Here is a 10,337-nt window from a genome sequence, read left to right as displayed (position 1 = left end):
GCGAAGTCCAATACTACTAGCATGAACATCATGCTTGTTGTGTGTCATTGGCTTCGTGAACGGGTCAGCTACATTATCATCTGTGTGAACCTTAAGAATATTAATCTCATTCCTCTCAATGACTTCACGAATGTAGTCAAACTTTCGAAGAATGTGCCGACTACCTTTACGTACACGTGATTCTTTCGCAAGTATAATAGTACTTGAATTATCACAGTACATTTCCAAAGGAGATTCAATGTTGGGTACTACCCCAAGTTCAACAACAAATTTCCTAATCCAGACAGCTTCCTGAGCAGCAATGTATTCTGCTTCTGTTGTAGATTATGCAACTGTGCTCTGCTTTGAGCTTTTCCAATCAACTGCCCCGCCATTCATGACAAAGACATAACCAGATTGGGATCGAGAGTCATCTCGATCAGTTTGGAAACTAGCATCCGTATAACACTTAATACTCAACTCTTCTTCCAAACCACCGTAAACCAAGAACATATCTTTAGTTCTCCGGAGATACTTAAGAATGCTCTTTACAGCAATCCAGTGCTCTTCACCTAGATTCTGTTGATATCGGCTTGTCAAACTCAAGGCTAAACGAGACATCAGGTCTAGTACATAACATGGCATACAAGATGGATCCTATAACTGAAGCATATGGGATACCTATCATTCGTCTTATCTCATCAGGTGTGATAGGACTTTGAGACTTGCTCAAGGTTATTCCCTTTTGCACAGGCAATCCTCCACGCTTGGAGTTTTGCATGTTAAATCTTCGCAAGATTTTGTCAATGTATGTACTTTGACTCAAACCAATAAGCCGTTTGGATATATTTCTATAGATCATGATTCCAAGAATGTAAGTAGCTTCTCCAAGATCTTTCATTGCAAAACATTTTCCAAGCCAAGACTTAACATCTTGCAAAGTTAGAATATCGTTTCCAATAAGTAGCACGTCATCAACATACAAGATCAAGAAGACTACTTTGCTTCCACTAGCTCTAATGTAAACACAAGGTTCATCTTGGTTTTGAGAAAAACCAAACTCTTTGATTTTCTCATCAAACTTAAGATTCCAAGTCCTGGATGCTTGCTTTAATCCATAAATGGATTTATGAAGCTTGCATACTTTATTAGGATGCCTTGGATTAACAAAACCTTCTGGCTGAACCATATATACATCCTCACTTAGGTGGACATTCAGAAAAGCGGTTTTGACATCCATTTGCCATATTTCGTAATCATGAAAAACAGCTATGGCAATAAGTATCCTGATCGATTTAATGCTTGTGACTGGCGAAAAGGTTTCCTCATAATCAATTCCTTGAGTCTGAGTGTATCCTTTTGCTACCAACTGATCCTTAAAAGTGTTTACATTACCGTCCATGTCAATCTTCTTCTTAAAGACCCATTTACACCCTACTGTCTTACAATTGGGTGGAAGATCAATCAAGTCCCATACTTGATTATCTTTCATGGACTGCATCTCTGCATTCATAGCATCTTGCCATTTATTAGATTCAAGATCCAATATGGCTTGATGATAAGTAGAGGGTTCATCATAATCCCCTAGATCAGTTTCAACTGATATAATTAAATAATTATACCTCGCAGGTCGATGAGGAGTTCTATTAGGTCTACGAAGTGCATGTGCAACATGTTCTGGCTCACCAACAATATGCTCAGCTTCAACATCTGGATAGCTAGTGCTTGCGGAAGGTATGTCACTTTGTGGTTCTTGAATTTCTTCAAGATCTACTTTACTCCCACTAACTTCTTATAAAAGAAGATCTCTTTCCAAGAACTCAGCAAACCGAGCAGGAAACACTTTGTTTTCGGCCTTGTAGTAAAAGTAGTAACCCATTGTTTCTTTTGGGTATCCCACAAAGTTACATTTGATACTTCTGGGTTCTAATTTGTTTAAAGTGTCGCACTTCACGTAAGCTTCACAACCCCAGACTTTCAAGTAAGACAACCTAGGACTTTTCCCATGCCACAGTTCATGTGGTGTCTTTTCTACCTTCTTGGTCGGAACCATATTGAGTATGCGTGCAGCAGACTCTAACACATATCCCCAAAAAGACGGTGGTAGAGTAGTCAGACTCATCATAGAGCAAACCATATCAAGTAAAGTCTGATTTCTCCGCTCAGACACCCCATTAAGTTGTGGTGTGTATGGCGGAGTGAATTGTGAGACAATCCCATGATTCTTTAAGTGGTCCAAAAACTCTTGACTCATATATTCACCACCTCGATCATAGCGAAGGGCTTTAATGGTCTTTCCAAGATGATTCTCTACTTCGTTTTGAAATACTTTGAACGTTTCAAAAACTTCATGTTTATGTTTCAGCAAATAAACATAACCATATCTACTGTAATCATCAGTGAATGTAACGAAGTATGATTCACCATTTCTAGACATAGTTCTAAAAGGGCCACATACATCAGTATTTATTAGTCCTAAAAGATCTTTAGCTCTTTCACCTAAACCGGAGAAAGGAGCCTTTGCCATCTTTCCACATAAACAAGATTCGCATACATCAAATGACTCAGAGCCAGTTGATTCCAAAAGTCCATCACTTTGGAGTTTTGAAATGCGTTGTTTGTTTATATGACCTAGACGACAATGCCATAGATAAGTTTTATTCAAGTCTTGCTTGAATCGTTTGGCAGTATAGGTATATACATAATTATTATTTGAAATGGCACCACACATATCAATTTCAAAATTACCATCACGTGCACAAGCATTAAAATAAAAAACATTATTCTTAGAAACTGAAATGCCAAAGTGCGTAAATGCAAGTTCATAACCAGCATTTTTCAAAAGTGAAACTGAAATTACATTGCTCGTAATACTAGGAGCATAATGACATTGTTCCAATAAAATAATAAGGCCGCTTGGAAGAGTAAGCTCATAGGTGCCAATAGCTTCAACAACTGCTCGATTCCCATTGCCCACCCGCAAGTCAAGTGTCTCTTTCTTCAGTTTATTACTTCTTCTCATTCCCTGGATATTGTTACAGATGTGAGTGCCACAACCAGTATCAAAAATCCAGGAATCACTAGAAAAAGTATATAGTTGTATATGAAATATACCTGATTTGCTAGTCTCACCAGCTTTGCCCTTTTTTCAGCTCAGATAGGTAGAGAGGACAGTGTTCCTTCTCCAATGGCCAACCTTTCCACAATGGAAACATTTGGCGTCTTTTGCTGGGTTTTCTTTCTTGGGAGGCAGCGGAATCTTATTCCTGGAAATTCCTTTGCCTTTTCCCTTCCCATAAGTTTTCGACTTATTCTTTTTAACCCTTCCATCCCTAATCATAAGGATGCCTGGATTGGAGGCTTTGGATGGAATATTCTGTTCAGCAGCTTTGAGCATCGAATGCAATTCTGACAGAGACTTATTCCAACCTTGCATGTTATAGTTCATGACAAAGTTATCATATGACTTTGGTAGTGAAGCCAAAATGGTGTTCACAGCCAAAAGAGTCGGCATAGGAGTTCCAAGCTTTTCCAACCTGTCAATGTAGCTTTTCATTTTCAAAGCATGAGAGCTCACTGACTGACCCTCCTCCATTTTGCGTGTGTGAAGAAGCTTGTGAGTTTCATACAACTCTTGATTTGCCTGTTTCTGAAACATATTTTTCAGCTCAGTGATCATATCATATGCTGTGCGATCTTCCATTTACTTCTGGAGTTCGGGAGTCATACTCGCAAGCATTATTAAAGCTATCTTCTCTTGCTCATCAAACAATTTTGAATAAGCATCTTGCTGAGCAACAGTATCTGTCTCGGCAGGAGGATCGGGCAAGGGTTCATCAATGGTTTTCACCTTCCCTTCATACTTGAGGACAATCCTCAAATTGCGATACTAGTCTAGAAAGTTAGTACCATTAAGTTTCTCCTTCTCCAGCAAAGAACGGGGTGAATTTTGGTTTACGTTTTGATTGTTTGCCATCTACATTAGAAGTAAGGTTTATTTTAGTATTTTCGATATGAGAACTTTAATAAATTAACTACCCAAGTTTTAATATTATAAAACGATTAATTTATTAAAGTCTAAGATCCACATAGGGATTCCACAACTACATCTCAGCTAGTAGTTATAGAGTCTATTGGTAGGTAGCGAGTACCAATTGCATTACAAGTGCAACTCTTAGATCTTTATGGGACCTAGAGATATGTGTAGTTCAACAAACTACTATTATCTACTGGCATGTTTATCCCATCCTTGCCTCGGATTCAGGTCTTACCGTGAACTTGATTAAGTCATCCAATTTGTAAACTGTAGAAATTTCCCTACTCTCACTCAAAACTAAAAATCCACCTCGTGGCTATAATTTGATTAGGTCTTACCGTAACCAAAAGATAACGAGGAGTGTTCACAAGCTCATTGGATGGCATGACTTAAGTTTGACGGGTATATTTTTTTAAAAATTTGTGTTCACGAATATTTAATATACCAACAATTCGTTACACTATGTTAAAACTCATTTTAACCGTTTATTATTTAGTTTCAAAAGAAAACTATTTGAAGTTTAACTTTTAAAATCATCAATTTTAAACTTTAAACTCATTTTATGTTTTTATTTAATGTTTCCATCAAAAACATTTTAGCATATTTTAATCAACAATTATATAAATAAAAACATATCCATGCATCAAACACTTATAGCTTAGTCCAAAGGAAAACTCCTACTTAATCCAAGAACCAAGTGAGATTTCGTGTAATAGCCCATTGTTTTTAACTTGACTCCAAGTCTATCTTTTAAGCCAAATTAAAAACCCTTTTTGTAAAATTTAATAACTACATTATTAAAAGTAATATATATGGTTTGTCCATGATTACAATGCATGGATATAATCATAGATAAATTCAAATAATCAAGCCATAATTAATAAATTCAAAATTTATAGAGGTGATTTATTTTTCGATCTTATTTGTGCACCATGAGGTTAAATCTGAATCAATCAAGTTGATTCTAAAACCAAAAAGGTTTTATTAAATACCAATATGCCACAAAGCTAGATCAAAAATAAAATCACATGACAACTAAAAGGTGTAAAAGTGGCTCTGATACCACTGTTGGAAAGATTAGCCATCGTGTGTACTTTAAAAGTTATTTTATATACGTAACGGAAGACTAAAATACATTAATGTATTATTTATAAAACATGCACACGATTAATATTTCCTTCAGGATCCAATTACACCATGATAGTTGTCATAATAGATAGACTAAAAATTATACCTTTCAAGTAGATAAATCTTGTGTGACAAAAACAATATTCAATAGTATGAATATCTCTACAGTTGATCCACACGAACACCTCAAACAATACCCGAAGGCTGCTAGACCTTAATCACCAAACTTAAATATAAAATTACCAAAACATTTTTGGTTCCTTTTCTAGCCGAGAAACTAAGGAAGTTTTTCATTTAGAATTTCATTATACAAGTATGAGACTAAAGAAAATATGTGTGTTTCAAAACTGATTTCTCCTGCTCCTTTTATAGGAGAGCTCGACCAAACAAGTGGGGAGGATAAAATCCATAGCAAATCCAAAATAGATATCTTATCCATATTGAAATCTTAGGCTGATTTGTATGGCCCACTAAACAATCAGATACATTGAATCTTAGTTATCAAATCCTTTTATTTATAAATTAATTTTTGTGATTATATATATATATATAATATACATATATCCAGATATCTAAGTGTTCATTGTGTGTGATCCTGTAAGCTCGTGTATAAGTGATAATATAATTTTATGTTATGCCCTACACATTAATTCAACAGTATCACTAAAAAAATTAGGTTGTGCGTATCCATAAAGCAAACCTTCATTCAATGATGTCTCATTTAACATCATTGGGTTCTAAAGACTAGTCTATAAACGTGTTTTAGAATTTCAATGTATGTTACCAATTTTTCTCAACTTCAGTTTTAGCTTCATATATTGTATTGTACTGTATTACAATTTAAAATTAGATATGACAACGACAAATGACTTTAGTTGAATTAGATCTTACAAGATTTACTTGACTATTGGTAATTTATGTATTATTGTGGAATTTGACTACTCTTGACGTTTTTACGAAAGCTAATAAGATGTAAATGAATTCAAATGGATATAACAAACACGTAAACTAGAAACTTAAACGAGTGATCATATAATTTGGGAAGAAAAAGAAAAACTAGGATAACCCATCTAAATTTGAGCCTCGTATGGCATTTATTTTTAAGCTTCGCACAATATGTTTTATTAAGGTTTGTATGGCCTATTTTTGCTAATTAAGGTTCGTTTATGGCTTTCTTATTTTCTTTTTGTAGTAGGATGGCTCTCATAGTAATGACAAGGTTAGCAAATTCACCTTTTATAAGTTAATCTATAAGGTCAGAGATATAGAAAGGTTGGTAAACCATCTTGATGCTGGATTTTTTAAGGAGAAAAGGATAGTGTTGTTCGAGTTTTACTCGGGGGTAAGAAGGCCCCCACCACCGTAACAAGGTGAGATGGTACCTTCTCCCTTATCAGTCGGGCCCAAATGGCAATTTTTGGGAAATCAATGTTTGTGTGAGGACTCAAACAACTAATCGGGGGATTGCGTGCATTGAATTGCAAGTTTGAGTACTATCCCGAATTTAGAGAGCCAACATTACAACAAAAATATCATTTATTCACACTTACTTTAAAGAAATGTGAAGAAATTTTTTAATTTGTTCACACTTAAAAATATTTAAAAAGTATTCATATTTAAAAGTGTGAAAAAATTTGAAAAATCATAAAATTTTCACACTTATATATGTGAGAAAAAAAAGTTCACACTTCTAAGTGGGTAAAACTATATCAATTGTTTACACTTATAAGTGTAAGGAATAATTTGTAACACCAAATTTTTTCACACAATGAAGGTGTGGAGAAATTAGGTGTTACAATTTGACTTTCACACTTTTAAGTGTGAATATATTTTGACATTTGTTCACACTTTTAGGTGTGAATTTTTTCTTTCCATATATGTAAGTATGAAAAAATTATAATTTTTTAAAAATTTTCATACTTTTATGTGTGTGTATTTTTTAAACATTTTTAAGCGTGAATAAATTAAGAAATTTTTTCACACTTCTTTAGAGGAAGTGTGAATAAATGAAATTTTTTTTAAGTGCAAACTTAGTTTTAAAAACCATAAAGATGGTGTTTTACGCTTGAGTCAGCCCCAAATGACCACTTAAATCACGTCGAGATAGATTTTGCATGGATTGTGCTAATAGTGTCGGAAGCTGCACGTTGCAGTTGGGTGCCTTTTTATTTACCCCCATTTGCATGTCGTCCAGATGATCCTAACATTTTCTTAAAGCTCGATGCATGGATTAACTAACTTGCCAAATGTTGGATAGAGCATTATAAAAATGTTAAGATCACCATGATAATTTGCTAGTGGCATAAATGAAATGACATCCATGCATCTAAAACGTGCAGCTTGTGACACTCTCTGCATGCATGATCCATGCAAAAGCTAAGTGGACATGCTTTAAGTGGTTATTCGGAGCAAACTCTATCTCTCAAGTATAAAAACATCATTTATAAGGTTTTTAAAGCCAAATTTTGCTGTTTTAAAATTGGGATACTCAAACTTGTCCGCCAATGCAGGGCGATCGAGCACTCAATTAGTTGTTCGAGTTCCTCGTATAAGCATTTGATTTCCCAAAAATCTCCATTTGGGCCCGGATGGTAAGCGACGACCTTGTACATGTCATCTCGTCTAATTACGGTGAGGGCCTCTTTACCATCTGAGTAACACTCGACAATACTATTATTTCTTTGCTCTCAAAAATCCAGCATCAAGACAGCTTGTCAGCTATGGTATGTCTCTGAGCTTATAGACTAGCTTATAAAAGATGAAATTGCTAACCACGTCTAAATTAAATTTATTTATTTTTGGTACATCACTATCACTAAATCTAATAAAACAAAAACCAAATAAGTGTATCAAGTGAAAATGATTATGTACAAATAATATCTATAATCCTTATAAAGAGGATTGACATTAAGATTTTAAGCACTTTTTTCATTCTTAAAATACCCCTACTCACAAAAATCCCTACACGCTCTTTCTTCTCCCCTGCCAAACCATAACACACACACACACACAAACCCACATTATCTCACAATATCCGCCTACCCCTTCCATCACCACCGCCGCCCTCAACAGCATCGGACCTTCGAATGCCACCACCGCCATAAATTGGTATCACCATCGCGGTTCACTCTCATTCACACGATTCACTCTCGATCCACCCCAACCGCCATCATCTCTCCCTCTCTTCACTGCCCAGACACCATCTTCACCACCAGCACACACACCCGCAGATCAGAAAAGTGGGGGAAGCCACCTCTGACCGTCGCCGTCATTCATTTAATCCACTTCCGCCGTTGTTCTTCTGGTAATTTTCTTTTCTCTTCCATTTTATTGTTTTTTTTTTCTTTTGTAAAATTTAACAATCATTGTTTAAGTAGAAAAATCATTTTATATGTCATTGCTCCCCAATCTTTTTAAGCCACCGCCCGTGTCGTGGAAAGTAAAACATCATATCAGCCATGACTACGTATAGTCGGAAATCATGAAGTAATTACCATTGGTACTCATATGATGCATATGTCTTCGTTGATATATATGGGGGTCAAACCAGGGTACATACAGATTGTCGTTTTGACATACCATGACGAATACATTTTTTGTGACCATGACCTATACAAAGCTTGACAACATATAGAAATTGGCTATAACGAGAATGTTCAAAGGAGAAGAGTGTGTTTCTTCAAAATGCGAAATGGCTTGATGAAAAACCCATGAGCTACTTGTGCTTTGCAACTATCACTGATTTTGTTTGCGTTTTATGTCAAAGTATTTTATATATATTTTGTTGCAGCATGAGTCAAGTACTTAAGGAGACACATGAGAGCTAATACAGGGCCACCAACATAAGATCCATCTGTTGTGTCGCACCTATTGGTTTGTCCTTTTTTTTTGCTTATGTATATATGTTTTTATCTTATGGCTTTTTAATGTAAGCATTGTAAACTGATTTAATGATTGAGATTTCTCAATTGGTGGTTCTTTTTCTTTCCATTTTATAGGCACAACAAGTAGAAGAAATATGAAGGCTATAAGAGCAAGTGGAGATGCTTTGAATCAGAAAACAAGTAAGATTCTAATTCTTTCTTTGAAATTTTTGACGATTGGAATTTAGGTCCACTCAACCATCTGTTGCGCTACATCTACCTGTGCCACCTCTGCCGCCACCACCACCACCACCACTTCGTTCTATTTTCTTCATCTTATTTAACAACGGGATGCAGTGTCAAATATGTTTTGTTGTTATTCAAGATCTTTTTTATCTTCAATAGTTTATAAGTTGTATGAAAAAAAATATAATGTTTATGTTTTCTTATTTACAGGTTGCCGATGAACTCTGATGTAAGTTGACATCCAGATTTATCCCTAAGATTTGCAGGTAAGGCGTTGCCTTATTTTTTTACAGATAATATCAGTTTTTCAGTTATTTTTTATAATTTCCAGTTAATTGTTTACGATATTGTAGATTTGCATGTAATGCTTTGAATATGTAATTTAAGTATTTTTGGTAAATTATTGGTTAAAAAATGAAAGCTTTAAATTTATTATTGATATTTATGGTATGTTTTTTGGTATGTGTTTCTCCCGTTAATTGTGTGTTTTGGGTATGACCTTTATATAATTGAGAACAAAAATTGGCCGGTTCTTTAAAAAAGGTGAACACTTACATTTTCATTGAATAGGTGATTATAACTCAATTCGGTATGTTTTGGCCTATGTTATCAATTTCGGTGAAATTTCGGTGAAATTTTCGGTGGTGGGAAATAATTTCGGTATTGAATTTCGGTTTATATATCGTTTCCGAAATTGTTGGTGGTTTTGACCGAAATTTGACCGAAATACCACCGAAATGACCGAAATTTCTGAAATTTCGGTGAATTCTGTTTCAGCACTTCCAGGTTTTATCTTTTACTCTTATTTATGTATATATATATATACATATATAATATTAGAATTACCGAAATACCACCGAAAAAAACGATATTTCGTATACCAGTCCGTGACCGAAACACTGAAATTTATGTCCTTGACTACTTAGGTTTTGGCCCATGCTAAAGCTGACCCTTCTCAACCCATAATCATTTGACCCGTTACCCAATTGTATTTTCTTATATGTGTGTAATGGATTTTCTTATATTTGTTGAAAGATATGTTTTATAGAATTGATAGAGAGTCATGCAGTAATGGATAGGGCTGA

This window comes from Erigeron canadensis, chromosome 8 (genome assembly GCF_010389155.1).
Source record: "Erigeron canadensis isolate Cc75 chromosome 8, C_canadensis_v1, whole genome shotgun sequence".
Classification (NCBI taxonomy): Eukaryota; Viridiplantae; Streptophyta; class Magnoliopsida; order Asterales; family Asteraceae; genus Erigeron; species Erigeron canadensis.
Note: the sequence above shows the minus strand (reverse complement) of the source record.